This window comes from Tiliqua scincoides, chromosome 2, assembly GCF_035046505.1.
Source record: "Tiliqua scincoides isolate rTilSci1 chromosome 2, rTilSci1.hap2, whole genome shotgun sequence".
Taxonomy (NCBI): domain Eukaryota; kingdom Metazoa; phylum Chordata; class Lepidosauria; order Squamata; family Scincidae; genus Tiliqua; species Tiliqua scincoides.
Window position 1 is genome coordinate 132,607,980 of NC_089822.1, and position 16,110 is coordinate 132,624,089.

A 16,110-nucleotide genomic window follows, 5' to 3' on the forward strand; every position below is an offset into this window, starting at 1 on the left:
ATTCCACTGCAAATTCTGCATCCAACAGTATATAGCTTGACAGGGTTACTTGTAACTTCTGCGATGTTGTTGTATTTGGGGTTGGTAGAGTTGATGCAACTCCATCTGCTGTCCAGAAGGAGCTGGATGCTGTCCAGAAGGGGTCAAGCTATGGCCCAGTGACTCTATTCTTTTTTACCTGTTCTCTCTGTGATCCTTGTGGGGTGTGGCCCTAACCTTTTATCCTTCCCTTCTCCTCTGAGCAATTCCTCTCTCTTGTCCTTTGACCACTGACTTGTTAAGATGGCACACAGCAGGGCTCTGATGCTCAGGCCATCTTGAGCACATGGCATGCAGGGTGAGGCAGCTCTAGGGCCTTGCTATCTCTAAGTGTTAGCTGAACCTCTGATCCTAATCAGATGCATAAATATACACTCAATGGAACTGTAAGTAAATAACTTTTTTTTGCAACTTTAACAAGCCATTGCCTCTTTGTCTTTTTTCATTGAATAACAGTCAGCCGGGTGAGGGAGGTTCCCTGGGGAGATACCCAAAAGGGGGGGGTTCGCTGCTTAAGCTACTCTGCTTCCCCCCAAAGAGGAAACTACTTTTAATTTCCTCCAACAGTGGTGTCACCCCCCCCAAGGGTGGTACCTGGGGTGGACTGCCCCCACCCTGCTAGCTATGCCACTGAACCAGAGTTTCAACCCCACTTCCAGCTTCACACAAGAGCAGTGCTGCAGCAAGGCTAAAGGACTGTAGTCTGCAAACAGTCCAAGTGTGATTCTGAGACATGAAGACCTTCACTCTGGGACGTCCTCCCAAGGTATACTTCTACTCCTGTACCTCCACTGCAGGTATTTCTGCTGTTGAAGCCTACGTCATCAAACACTGTTCAGAGATTCTGAAAATGCATGAAGGGCAGGGAAGGAATCTGAGCCACAAACCCCCCTCTATGGCCCAGGGGGGCTCAAACAGCAAGGAAGTCCGGCCAGTTGAGGGGCACAGCTTCCACTCCCTTATCTGTCTTTGCCCATTTTGGTTTGGCACCCCTTCAAGAGTTTCCCCATTGTAGATGCAAGCAAATAGATACAGCTGCTCCATCCATATCTATGGACAGGGAGAACAACTGCATTTGGAGAAACCAGATGGGACTCAAAGGTCTCTAGTGTTGGGATGTGAAGCAGTGCTTTACTGCCATACCTCCCTGTCCTGGTTATTAAATAACCCTAGCCCTGGCTGGAATGGAGGAGCTCTTGTATGCTAGTCAAGGTTGAGTAGCAACCTTTCCATTTACAGGCTGCAGCAGGCAGAGAAGAGCAAACCAGAAAAGGGAGGAAACCTTTGCTCTCTGCACAAACAACACTGCCTGGGAGACCCTCTTAGCGTCAGTTGCAGGTTAGTCACTAGAACTTGCCTCCCTCTACACTGCAAATGCACAAAAGGCACATCCTGGGTATAGGCCTGTGAGGAAAATCCAGGATTTCCCATATTCCCCATAAGCAGCAGCAGCAAATAAGAACCCCCACAGACCCTGGCTTACTAGGCAGAAGTGAAAAGCAGTACAAGCAGTGGACCCTTGCTGCCTTTGGGGTTGGCCAGGAATGGGTGTGGGCCTTTGCATGAGCTTAGCCTGCACATTAGCTTGTAAAATGGGGCCCACCTGACCCCATCTATCAAGCAGCCCTTGTTCCATCTACCTAGAGCAGGGGTGTCAAACATAAGGCGGGGGGGGGGGCGCGATGCAGCCCCTGGAAGCTTTTTATCCAACCCTCAGGCTCTCAGCTGCTGAGCAGTGCTGAGGTGTTACTGCTGAAACAGCAGCCCACATGAAAACTGGGCTCTCCCATAGCCTAAAATATAATCAAGATTTCCGTAGTTTCTCTTTTGTCATTTGCAGTTAATGAGAATGAAGTGCTGATTTCTGGCCATCAGCTGCTTAATGATGTCACTTTCTGGTTAATGAGATCACTTCCAGCCCTCAGCAGGCATCCTGAATGCTAACTTCGGCACTCTGTATGAAATGAGTTTGACACCCTTGACCTAGAGGGTGGCGAGGTCTCTTGGTTGGAGCTCTTCAGGCAGAGCATGTGTGGCTATCTATTCCTTGCTCTAACTTGGGATTTGCTCTAACTTGGGATTTCCTGCACTGAGTACATGGCTGGCCATGGAGGCTATAAGACTCTCAACCCCCTTCTACTTGCTGATTCGGTGATCAAGGTTAATATGGCTGGAATGCTGTTTATCACATTTGCCATCAGCCAAGCTTAACTGTGCTTGTATAATCCACTCCTGATATCATGTATGACTTAATTAGTGGATGTATAACCTGCTATCTTCATGCACTTGTAGAGTGGTAATATGCAATATGCAAAAGACTGGGGGAGCCTGTCCTAGGTCATTGGCTTATTCTCTGATCAGCTTTATAGCAACGTGGGAGCCAAACGTGGGAGCCAACGTGGCAGTGCAGTGTTTATAACTGCCCCAGTTCTGACACTTTTGCTTGTTCTTATCCCGCAGCATTTAGCCATGTGGCTCTACCTGGCTGTCCTGCTGGGGCTTTACTTCCTTCGCCGATGGTACCGGGAGAGGCAGACTGTGGAGAACCTGACTGAGAAATGTGTCTTCATCAATGGCTGTGACTCTGGCTTTGGGAACCTGCTGGCCAGGCAACTAGATGCCCAGGGTCTGAGGGTCCTAGCAGCTTGCCTGACCCAGAAAGGGGCAGAGCAGCTGGAGAAGGCCACGTCGGAGCAGCTGAGAACCACCATCCTGGATATCACCAGCACAGAGAGTGTTGAGGCAGCGACCGAGTGGGTGAAAGGATGTGTGGGGAGCAAAGGTGATTGACCATTCCCCTCTTCTGTCATTACATGTCTGTGCTGTGTGGAACAGGGTCAGAACTAGAGATTCATGTGTGCTGGGAGCATTTGGGGTTGCCAGCCGATCAGGCAAATGCACTCAGCACTGCTCTTAACAGCTGCCTGATTTGAGAAATCACCAGATGAAGAGTTTCATGTGAGGATAAGCATTATTATCAGATGATCAAGCTGTAGACAGATGCACAGCCATAGCCATGGGTGGAAACATTGGCACATGAGAGAGTAGCCCTACTGCAGCTGCTCCCACACCTTGCTTGTCACGTATATATGCTACACAAAGCAGACTGCTGAGTTTTCATCCTTCTGGGCCAAACATTTTGAGCATTGGAAAATCAAGGCAATTCATCCTATTAATCTGAAACTTGGCACAGTGAAACTGGACTCTATTCAGTTCATCTTCCAGTCCACAAATGTCAGATGAATTGCTGAATTGTAGTTCTTTGGCTCATTTGCCAGGTGCACACCAACTCCCGGTTTTCCCTATATGTTTTCATTTGGATGAATGAAACTGCATTTGTTAATAGGGGAGATGAAATTAATAGGAAGATTTAAGGCCCAGTATTATCCTTGAGATATGCCAGTGTATCTCAACATACTGGCCCAACAGCAACCCCTCTGGCATAGAAGCCCACCCACCCACCAACAGACACACCTAGGATGCCATTTTAGAAATGGGTTAAGTCAGAATGCCAGATGCAAGGGAGGGCACCAGGATGAGGTCTCTTGTTATCTGGTGTGCTCCCTGGGGCATTTGGTGGGCCGCGGTGAGATACAGGAAGCTGGACTAGATGGGCCTATGGCCTGATCCAGTGGGGCTGCTCTTATGTTCTTAAACTACAATTCCCAGGAGGCCTTGCAGGTCTCTTGTTATCTGGTGTGCTCCCTGGGGCATTTGGTGGGCCGTGGTGAGATACAGGAAGCTGGACTAGATGGGCCTATGGCCTGATCCAGTGGGGCTGCTCTTATGTTCTTAAACTACAATTCCCAGGAGGCCTTGCAGGTCTCTTGTTATCTGGTGTGCTCCCTGGGGCATTTGGTGGGCCGTGGTGAGATACAGGAAGCTGGACTAGATGGGCCTATGGCCTGATCCAGTGGGGCTGTTCTTATGTTCTTAAACTACAATTCCCAGGAGGCCTTGCAGGTCTCTTGTTATCTGGTGTGCTCCCTGGGGCATTTGGTGGGCCGCGGTGAGATACAGGAAGCTGGACTAGATGGGCCTATGGCCTGATCCAGTGGGGCTGTTCTTATGTTCTTAAACTACAATTCCCAGGAGGCCTTGCAGGTCTCTTGTTATCTGGTGTGCTCCCTGGGGCATTTGGTGGGCCGCGGTGAGATACAGGAAGCTGGACTAGATGGGCCTATGGCCTGATCCAGTGGGGCTGTTCTTATGTTCTTATGCCAGTGCAACTCCAGACTTCACTCAGATGCCAGGGCAACTCTGCCAGCAGGGAGATCAAAACAGGGAGATGTTGCCAATGTCCTCTTTTTTCCAACCCGTGTGCAATCTGTCCTTACTCAATTTTGTTCCTGGATAGTGTTTTTTTATGAGCTAGGGAGGACTTTGCCCTGAAGTGAGTGAGATAATATGAGGAGAGGTCATGGTAATTGACCCATTTTTGCCCTGCCCACAGGTGTGCACATTTGTGTACATGCAATGTTGGGCAGAAAGGATCATGAAGGGAAAGAAAGCTGCAGCCCTGTGGGGCAACTTTGTGTCTCCTTTCCTGTAAAGTCTTGCAAACTTGGGCAACCCACCATGATGGAATTTCACTGCATGCACACCTTGCCATGCCTTCTGTCCCTCAGGAACTTCTCTGATTGGGGTACAATCAGACCTTTTGTGTCCACCTGGAAGGACACACTCAACCTCACTCAAGGCCAGGAAATCTTTATATGCATATGCTTGTATAGGAGAAGCTCCAGATTCTGTTGTCCACCCAGATATGCTACTATTTTTCTTCATGCAAAGTCCTATAGCTATCCTGCTCTAGAAGTAGAACTTTGTCACTTCTCAATCCTTTGGAAGTGTCCAAACATGCTGCATGTTTTGAGGTTTCTTTCCCCATAGAAGCCTCCTCTATTTTAGGTCACCATCTCCTCAGAGAAGTTGTCCATGCTGCTGTGTGTTTTTGCAGTCTGTAGAGGCATCTCCATTTTCTGGTGCTTTCTTCCCTGCTGAAAGCCTCCAAGTTATCTGCTTTCCAGACTGTTCCATGGTCAGGAAGTCCCTTGCCCTAATAACCACCCTCGCCCTTGGAGAAGCTACCTACTTGGCTCCAAGGAGCAACTTTTGCTGCATTTTTCTTTCTCCTGGAGCCTGGAACTTCAAGCCATACAGCTCAGCCCCACTGGATAGACATGTACACTAAACCTACCCATCAGATTAGGAGCCCAATCCTATCCATTCCCCTGCCCATCAATGTAGCCAAAAGGCTACCACTGCATCCTGCGGGGGGGGGGGGGGGGAGAGTTGTTGAGGTTTCCTCTGGGTAAGCAAACATTTGTTCCTTTATTCAGGGATAATCCTCTTCAGCATGGAAGGGTCTACTTGGACCTGCACTTGCGTATTTGCTGGCGCAGGTCTGCATGAACCCATGCTGTACGATTGGGTCCAAGAAGGGAGCAAGGATTTGGTGGCCACAACTAGTGCTGAACCTACTCTCTTTGTGGACCCATCTGCCCTTCCCCCCCACTCCTGTCATGCCCTCTCCACACCCCTTTGCCACCTCATTCCACCCTCCCTGCCCCCATTCCACTTTCCGCCCACCTCAAGCTGCCTTTCCCACTACCATATCTTCATCAGCTCTAGCCTTCCTGCTAGCATTCTGGTAGCGCTCAAGAGCCTGCTTGCTGCTGGAATGGCTTTAGCAACTGTCCTAAGGCAATTAGCACTTGCAGAATGTTAATTCCACTAGCAATAGTGTCAGTAGGATTAGGCTGTAGGATTGATAATCTCCTCTCCCTTTTTTTAATCCTCATAACAACCCTCTTTCTCCCTCCCTCTCTCCATGTTTGTATCTCAGCATCTCCTGCTAGTTGTCTCTTTCCACTGTTTGTCTGGATGCCTGGCTGACTGGGGAGGAAACCCAGTACAGGGCAGCCTCACTCAATTACTTTCTTTCCTTTTTCTCTCCATTTAACTCCTGCTTCTCCAAACACAACTATTTTATGTACTATATTTCATTCATTTGCAACCATTTAAAGCTCTATAACTGATCTCAGCAAAGTAACTGAAAGTAAATCCTATCTTTGTTGAAAACCTCAGTCTCTTGCTTACTGATAGCCTAATTCTGAGGCACTCTGAGGTTGTTGTCACCACTACCTACATCAACGATCCCAAAACTGCCAACGCTGCTGAAATTTGACCTTTCAGTTTATAAGTATTGCTAATTCCCCCAATTTCAGTTGTTTTGTGTGCACACACATGGCATGCATAGGAAAACACATGTGCATGTAAATGAGCAGTTGGCAGCAGGACAGATTGTAGCACATGCATGGCATGTGTATGAAGACATGTGCTGGAGGAATGAGCAACTGGCAACAGAGGAGATTGTGGTGTGATGTGGGAGAGAGGGATGCAGGAGAGACATGGAAGGGAAGAGAACTGACACCAAATCCTATCCTCCCCCCTTCAGACAAAGAACATGCCCTCTGTGCCAGAAGAACACTACACTAATGACAGAGCTGGCATAGGTAGAAGTAACCCATAAGGAACACTGGGGAAGGAGAAAATTGCATCTCCCCTTCCCACTTTCCTATGATGGTGTATCCTATGCAATCCTAACCTCACTTTCCTGGGAATAAGTCCCACAATAGGACTTACTTCTGAGTAAACCTGGTTAGGATTGTGCCCTACATTTGGTAGCCAATTACAGCATACTAACTTCAGAACTAAAGACCCTGTGTTTTGCCAGATTCCCACTTCAAGTTTCACTCAGAGAATTATGCTACTTTATGCTAATTAGCTCCCCTTCTTTCCCCCAAAATGACCTTAGTTCTGCCCTGCAGTACTGCTAGACCCCACCACCAGGATAGCTCACCTATACACCCTACAGATGTCCTCCTTCCTCACCTCTCCTGTCAGCAGCTCCTTGCACCACTTCAGCACCACCTTGGTCCTCCGCAGGTCTTAGGCATGGCAGCCAAACATCAATCTCGGTGTCTCCAACAGTTTCTGCTCCAAAATTCATTCGCCCATCAGTAGTTCCATAGTCCATCAATCCAGTCTCACACTTTCCTCCTTCTACTACCCAACCAAATGCTCCTTTCATCAGGTGCTTTTATGCCTGAGAACCCTATTGCCTTCAATAGGCTACAGCTGTACAGCATGCTCTCTGCTGAATGCCCAGGCCTTAACCCTTAAAGGGGCCACTGCTGACACCACATCCTACCTCCTCAGCAGATCTTCCACGGTTCCAATACACCCTGCCAGGGAGACTGTTGCTCCAATAAGAAAACATGGGGCTATATCTCCCTGGTCTCTCAGACAGGAACTTTGGTGATGGGAATGATGGTGAAAGGGCACTTAGCATACAAAAGGAGCACTTTCCACAAACAAGGCTGGGTTCACAATGTTGGGCCTCATGCTTCCATCCACTCCGTCCACCTGGGACATATCCTGCTTCCCAGTCGGGATAGCCTTCCTCTTTTGCCTCAGTTTGGCTTTGAGAGCTGGGGGGCTAGACAACACCTACATCCTCCTCTCCCCAGGACAGCCACCTTAGAATATCATTTCCTTCAGTGTCTGTGGAGACAGAGCCCTCAGCCTTGCATCCTTCTGCTACTGCTGCATCCCTGGCACTACTTGAACCCTTTATACTGGGGTCTGCCTTATGGGAATGTGCAGCTCCATCCGCTTCCCTGTCCAGAACCCACCTCCTTTTTGTCTCTGGCTGCATGTTTTTCAGTTAGCAGGAAGTGACATCACTGGCATGCTTGCAGCTCATTTCATTAAAATGACAACAAGCATCTCAGGGCCCAATCCTATCCTACTTTCCAGCACCAGTGCAACCTCAGTGCAGCCCCAAGATAAAGGAACCAATGTTCCCATACCTTGAGGAGGCCTCTATGACTGCCTCCCCACCACAGGAAGCAGTGCATGCCCCATTGGCATAGCAGCACTGCACTGGAAATTAGATAGGATTGGGCCCTCATTCTACTCCAGGATTAGGAGAAGCTGGCAGAAGGGAAGAGGGCAAATGGGCATCAACAAGAGTACTGTAGTCAAATACCAAAATAACATGGGTAAAATTTAACTACAACTTCAACAGATAACTGTACAGATTTTACGTGTATGTTTTCATCCATAACTTTCTTTGTTGGTTGCTCTTTCTACTTTTCTTCCAACTGGGAGGTAAGTGATCACATGATGCATGGAGGCCACCATGTTTAATACTTTTGAGCTCAAAGAAAAAGTTGCAAGCATGGTGAGCATGCTAGAAGCTGAAAAACAAATGTGGTTGTAGCGTGCAGAGAGGAGATTTTCATGCACTTCTCAAATGCTACTGGCACCAGGAAGTCTGCTTTGGGAGAAGCATAAGTAGTCACAAGACCTTCCTGGGGCCCTGCCAATTGCTGCAGTGCTAGCTGGAGGGTCAACAACCAGCTGCATAGCAGCACATTTCTTAATTGTCTAGGTGACCCTTGCAAGGGGCTTTGGCAGCCTTTCCCCAGGGGCTTGGAGGAGACAAGGATGGGGGTGGAAATGCTGCCCCTAGACCAGGGGTCGGCAACCTGCGGCTCTTTCAGCTGTCTGCTGCGGCTCCTCCCAGTGAAAGTGGCAAAGGGGGTAACAGGAGGCACCTGTGTTGGGAGGGCAGGCTGCTTCCCTCTGCCCCCTGAGCTCACTGCCCTCCTCTCCCTTCACCCCCACCTGCCCCGTATTGGTTTCCCTTTTCAATTTTGCCCGCTCTGCAGGCTTCAGCTCCCTGTTTTTCCCTTCCCCAACTCTCCAGCAGGACGCCCTCCTCCTCAGCCATTGCCAGCCCGCCTTTCCCTGAGAAGGTCCCCACTCAGTACAAGGAGAGGCTTTTCCTCCACAGCTGAGTGTCTCCTGCACATCCTGAGTTTCCTCCACATCCTGTGTGTCAACTCAGTAGTAAGCCCCATTACAGCGGATGAAGCTTACTCCCAGGAAAGGGTGCCTGGGATAGCTGCCTTGGAGCCTGCTCAAGACCAAGCGCAAGGATGGGTGAGTGGGAGCCTGTGTAGGTCTGTTCAAGAGCAAGCCCCTATGTAGTCCCTGGGCTACTCCCAGGAAGGTGTGGAGGGCTGTAGCCTCAGCCTCCTCCTGTGCAGGTCTACTCACAAGTAAGCCCCTCTGTAGTCAGTGGGGCTTCCTCCCAGGAAGGTGTGGAGGGCTGCAGCCTCAGCCCCCTCCTATGCAGGTCTACTCACAAGTAGTCAGTGAGGCTTCCTCCCAGGAAGGTGTGGAGAGGACTGCAGCCTGAGAGCTCCAACCAACTTGTCTGCTCAGAAGTCCCATTGTAGCCAATGGGGCTTACTCCCAGGATAGTGTGGAGAGGGTTGCAGCCTGAGTGAGGGAGGGAGGGCAGGCAGGGCAGAAGCTGGCCTGTGGCTGCCTCCCCCCCCCCTCTGGCTTCTTCTCTTCCCCATCTCTGGAGTCTTTTTTCCCTTCCAGCAGGGTGCCTCTGGAAGTTGGGGGGAGTTCTTTAGTATCCATGTAAGATTAGCAGATGTCATAACCGCCATATGTATTGGAATCCTGGAAGATCTGGTGAGGAGGTAGATGTGGTGTCAGCAGTGGCCCCTTTAAGGGTAAGGCCTGGGCATCCAGCAGAGTGTGCTGCACAGCTGCAGCCACTTGAAGGCAATAGGGCCCTCAGGAATATAAGGAGCACCTGAGGCAGGAAGGGGGGTGCAGGTTAGAGGAGGAGTGCAGGTTGGAGAGAAGACTGACTTGCCTTATTGACTTTGACTTGGCTACTCTGACTGATTTGACTGACTTACTTTGGAATCTGACCTTGGACTGTGACTTGGCTTATTGACTTTGGACTCTGCCCTGGATACTCTGACTGACTTTGTGACTAATGGACTGCTGGAGACACTGGAGTTTGATGTGTGGCTGCTGTGCCCAAGACCTGCTGAGGACCCAGGGTCTGCTGTAGTGGTGGGAGGCTGCTGGCAGGAGAGAGGACCTCTGTTGGTTGAACAGGCGAGCTACCATGGAGGTGGGGTCCAGCAGGACTGCAGGACAGAACCAGGGTCATTTGTTGAGGGAAAGAAGGGGAGCTAATTTGCTTAAAGTGGGCATAATTCTCCAGGCAGAGAATGGCCTTGGAATCAGGCAAAACACCATAGAGGACCAGGCGTCTGAAAACACAGGACAAGAATGTATGACAAAACTAACTAAAAGCTACAAGAGGGGGCTACATTATAAAAATGGGACCTATAAGAGCATAAAGGTAAAAAAAAAACTATATATGCAGTATTATCTTCATTTTAGATGTCAAAAGGGTTTTGTGGCTCCTGAGGTTTTTTTTCCTCTGGAAAACGGGTCCAAATGGCTCTTTGAGTGTTAAGGTTGCCGACCCCTGGCCTAGACAGTGCCTTAGAGTATCCATACTTTTTGGTGTAGAAGTGAATCTGTAAACACTTTAAACCTCTCAGATGATAGTGCTTGCTCTGTGGCTTCTTAAAATCTGCTGAAAATGGTATATCCAGTCCTTTAGATAACCATTGCCCATAACGTTACAATTTTTCAGTTAATATGTATAGCCTCTCTTCTCACAGGGCTCTGGGGCTTGGTCAACAATGCAGGCATAGGTGCCTCAGTGGCTCCCAATGAATGGCAGACCAAAGATGACTTTGCAAAGGTGATCAATGTCAACCTGCTTGGGCTGATTGATGTCACGCTACACATGCTGCCCTGGTGAAAAAGGCCAGAGGAAGGGTGGTCAACGTTTCTAGCGTATTAGGAAGAGTGACAGCCTGTGGAGGAAGGTATAGCCCATCAAAGTTTGACGTGGAGGCCTTCTCTGACAGCCTGAGGTAAAATACCAGCTCTGCAGCTTTCCCCTTTGCTTGGTTAAGAGACATGTCTGTTGCTTCAGCTGAAGTTGGTTAAGCCAGACTGAATAAGAACAAGTGCTGGGAGTTATGACTATTGTCAGCGACAGAGTTAGAAGTTTAGAAAGCTGTTCTGTCTCATACATTTTCTTATTTTAAAAAATTTCTATCACTCTTTTTCCTCTTGTTGCCAAAGCTTTTAAAGAAACAGTGACTTCATTATCTCCTCTGCCTTTTAGTGCATTGCTGTACTGTCTATATATTAAGAGTAAACTCAGCTAGTTGAGTATCTAGCGATTCGTATGCAAAATGCGATCTCCCCTGGGTAAGGAAGTGGTTTCTTCTAGCTGGAGGGACTTCCTAGCCAAGTAGACACGTTTATGCAGAAGTTGACACGTTTGTGGATTAAATGTTTGGGTCTCCCTCCCCACAAAAAAACAACCTGATGGGAACTGAGTGTGCTCCCTGGCTCTCAGCAACCACTGAATGTTCAGTGCTCAGTTGGAAGGGAGAAAAATCAGCTGACATGACTAGCAAGGGGTAGGCAGGGACAGAGGGAGATCTGACCTATTTATGTTTGGGCTGTGGGCTGCAACGTTTTGCTGCAGATGGCTTTTGCTCCTGTTATCCACATTTTTGTTTCCATAAGCCACACTCCAGCAACCATCAGGCACATTAAATATTGCCTATGCTAGATAATTACCCTATCTACGTTATTGCAAAAACAGAACCTAGTCTCACATGTCCCTGTGTTGCAACAGCTCCATGTTCTCAATATTACTGCAACTGAAGCAACATTCCAGCCATCTAGTACAAATGAAAACAGTGGTGTAGCTAGCGAGGGACGGGGGGGCAGTCCACCCTAGGTACCAGCCTTGGGGGAGGTGACATCACAAGTGATCAAAATTGCTAACGTTGCGGTGGTTAGGAATCTGAAGCAATGCAACCCCAAGGTAGGTATTTATTGTCACGGTCAAAGACTAGCAAAAACAAACATGCAATACTGCCCTACAACAGGCGGAATTTAAAATTTCAACATTAAAATACATCCAACGTTAAAATACAATAAAATAGCCATCATTGTATTGCGAACAAATAAGGAGTAGCAATTAAAATTTCCTCTCATTATTAATAATGCCCATCTAGGTTTTGTAAGCAGCAGCCTAAAAACTTGCAGTTGGTCTTAAAAGCTGAGAATTAGCACCTAAAAGAAGTTTCTTGGCCATTTCTGTTTGTGACAAGCCCAAGAATTTTCTGCTCAGGGGAATAATAAACTTATCTCGGATCCCCTGATAAAATGGGCAACAGAACATGACATGTTCAAGCGTCTCAACCTCCCCTGAACCACAGGGACGCAGTCTCAGAGATGGGGATCTTTCTGAAACAGCCCTCAACAAATGCCGAAGCTCTCTCCACCTAGCTAAGAAGAATAAATGCCAAAGAGTTCGCCACCTAGCTAAGAAGAAAGCTCTCCTCTGCCCAGGAAGCTCCAATAATGAAAGATGTGGCCAGGGTCCCAGCCCTGCCTCTGGCTCCCCACACGCCCATCCTCAGGGCCAACCATCACCCGCCCTCCCCCCACCCAGGAACACCTTCCTCCCCCTGCCCAGGAACGTCTTTGTCCCTCCTCCTCCCTGCCCCCTACGCCTACCTTTTCTGTTGCGTAGGCTCTCTGGGGCTGATGCAACCAGCCGGGAGGAGGCCGGCGCAGAGCACCAGCCTGGCTTCCTCCCACGGAGTTGCAAACATGCTTTATGGCACGTTTGCGACCCTCCCGCGCTGACCCAAGGGACTTGGGCCGGCCCAAGCCATTGTTAGGATTGCACCCTAAGCCACAGGGTCACGTTTACATGAGTAAGCAAACATGCATTGGCTCCTGGTCAAGTTTGGCAAAGGGGAATGCAAGGTTAGCAGCGTGGTCCCAATCTGATGAAAGTGGAGCTCAACAAATGCTCCAGAAGGCAGCATCCCCCCCAAAAGATAAAACAGAGGCTTGAGCTGGTAAGATGGGCAAGGGGAAGGGTTGAAAATCTCTCTTATTTATGGGGGGGGGGTGTTATTGCAGGCAGACTACAGAGACAATTCACTTGATGCAACATGGCTGGCTTCCCATTATTTCAGCCATTTTCAATCACTGTGCCGTGGCACGCTGGTGTGCCACGAGTGGTCCACAGGTGTGCCACAGGAATTTGGTGGAAGGTCATTTATTAATAGGGCCAATGGGAGATGTGAGCCCCCACTGGCAGCATGGTGTGCCTTGTCAATTGTCAAAAGCCTGATGGTCTGCCTTGAACATTTTTACTTGTCAGTGTGCCGTGAGATTAAAAAGGTTGAAAATCACTGCATTATTTAATTGTTTTTCTTTATTTATAATTATTTATTTTAATTTGCTTGATGATGTCACTTCCAGCCTTGACATCCCTTCTGGTGGGTCCCAGGCAGAATGTCATTCTAAAAAGTTGTCCCAGTGCTAAAAGTTTGAGAATGACTGCCTTAACTCAAAACGAACCAATGGGACATTCTCGGGGGGTGGGGAAGGTGACACCCTAGTGACCAAAGTTGTGGAAATTGTGGCTTTTAGGAATAATACTATCATGTTATATACCATTTGATGCAGAATTTCATCCATTGCTTGTGGGAAAATATTCACTGCATTTATTTTCTGGCCATTATTATTATTCATTTCATGTCATGACTGTTATTATCTCTCAGTCTTGCCTACCTCACAGGGTTGCTGGGAGGACAAAATAAGGGAAGGAACCATGCACACCACCCTGAGCTACTTAGAGGAAAGGTGGTATAAAAGTGTGAATCATTCATTCATTCATTCATTCATATGGGGTGACAAAAATTTATAGGCCCCGGGTGTCAAATGGCCTAGCTACATCACTGAATGAAAGCAAGCTGCTCAGTGTGGTACCAACAACAACAACAGTATTTATATACCACTTTTCAAAAGAAGTTCACAAAGCGGTTTACAGAGAAAATCAAATATCTAATGGCTCCCTGTCCCAAAAGGGCTCACAATCTAAAAAGATGCAACGCCAGCAGACAGCCACTAGAAAAGACACTGCTGGGGTGAGGTGGGCCAGTTACTCTCCCCCTGCTAAATAAAAGAGGAGCACCCACTTGAAAAAGTGCCTCTTAACCAGTTAACCAGTTAGCAGGGGTTAACCATGGTTACCAACCATGGTAACCAACCATGGGATCACTATTACTGATTTCTATTATTCTTCATATTTTTATCTACTTCAAGGAAGTCAGCATGGCATATGTAGGTCACCCTGTTTTATCCTCACAAAAGCCTGTGAATTGGGCGAGATTGAGAAATGGTGTCTGGCCCAGGATCACCTCCTGAGCTTCAGGACTGAGTGGGAATTTGAGGCTGAGTCTCCTCAAGGCTGGCACACTCACCACTGCTCAGCACTCCTTAGATCTTTCTTGGGAATCTTCACCACATTGTGTGACCTCTCCTCATGACAGATGGACAGGGCAGTCTCCAAGACATACTTTGGCAATCTCAAGGGGTCTTGACTGCCCCCCACACATCTTTCAAGAAAGATGGAAGCTCTCCATCAATTCCAATTCATGATCCCCTTTCCCCCCAATCCATGTCTGTGATCAGGCTAATGAGTGAGTGAGTGGTGTGTTCAGAGCTCTGTTTTAATGACTTAAACGTTAAATTTAAAAAAAAAATCACCTGTGTAACATAGTTGTAAGAGGGTCAGAACAGGTCCTGGGTTCAACTCCCACTGTGCCATGAAGCTTCCTGGGAAACGTGGACCAGCCAGCTCTTAATGACAGCCTTCTACTACAAATAGAGCTGTGTGGTAATGAATGCCAGTGGCTGCTCTTAGTTTGAGTAGCAGTTTCTAGCATAAGGAAAGTGAGACCTGCATTCCCAACAATAACACTTAATAGTACAGTGAAACTATTAAGTCTCCATCTTTCAATCTGGACCAGGCAGAAGTAGTGTTTCTTGATCTTTTCTTGGTTCCACTTCAGGAGAGATCTTTGTCCTTTCAAGGTACATGTTATCATGATTGAGCCTGGTGCTTTTGGAACAGCTATTTTCGACAATAGAATAGAGAACCTGCAGAAAGTATGGAGCCAGGTGCCCTCTGACATCAAGGAATCCTATGGGCAGGAGTACTTTCAGAAGTGTGAGTTCAAGGAACCTTTGTAGTAATTGCAGTGGTTGCTTGTGTCTATGAGAGATTGAAAAGAGGAGAGTCTCACAGAAGCTCTTGCTTGAGTTTCGGTTCTCAGGCATCATGGATTGTGCCAGGTGCCTCCCCTTTTCTTTGGGACTTCTAGGGAGGGGGTCAGGCACTCCAGTTATGCCTGTTAAGTCACTCATGTTCTGTTGCAAAGGCTACTTTTTAAGTGTTTCATATCTCTCACATGCAGATTTCCAGATAATCCTGGCACTCCCTCGGATAATCAGTAGTAATCTCTACATGGTCACTGACTGCATGGAACACACTCTGAAGTCCTGCCACCCTCGCACTCGCTATTCTGTCGGTTGGGATGCATGGCTATTCTATATTCCTTCCTCTTATTTGCCAAGCTCACTGCAATATGCATTGGCCGCCTACTTTCTGCACAAGTCAGCACAGGCAGTGTAGATTATTTTGCAGAAACAGAATCAACAATTGTCCTAACAAGTCTACAAACTTTGGATAGGACATGTTGCATCTTCTATTATCCCAATCACGAGTAACTTTTGAAAAGCCTGTTTTATTTTACTTTGATTCCTGAGCTATTGTTTGCCCTTTTTCCCAGTTACCAGAAATGGCAAAACTAGACACAATCATGAATAGCATTCACATGCAGTGAGCACTTAGATCAGTGTTTCTGCTAGTCAAAACACATTTTTTTTCCTGAATTAAAACTGGAATCAGAGAAGGTGAGAGCAGTGATTCTCATGCAGAGATTCAATGAACAGCCTCCACTCAGTGAAGGCCATTCTGCCTCATCTCTATATCTGGAGCAAAGTTGCACACTAGTTGCAGACACAGAATCAGATTATCGAACCACCTCAAAAGAAACTGATGGTAGGATGTAAGACCAGAAGAGCAAATTGTGCAGAGATGCACCAGGCATTCTGCTTTTATGGATAAGTATTTGGCATTCATAAGACGCTTCAATTATCTAATTGTTGCTTCAGGATGATGGTTCCTTGCTCTACGCCAGTGGTTCTCAAGCATTTAGTGTCGGG

The 16,110-nt window shown here is 47.8% G+C and overlaps 1 pseudogene; it reads left to right on the plus strand.

Moving 5' to 3' along the window:
* The first annotated feature begins 2,508 nt into the window (after positions 1-2,508).
* LOC136639848 (retinol dehydrogenase 7-like) lies at positions 2,509-15,517 on the plus strand (annotated as a pseudogene).
* Positions 15,518-16,110: the final 593 nt, after the last annotated feature.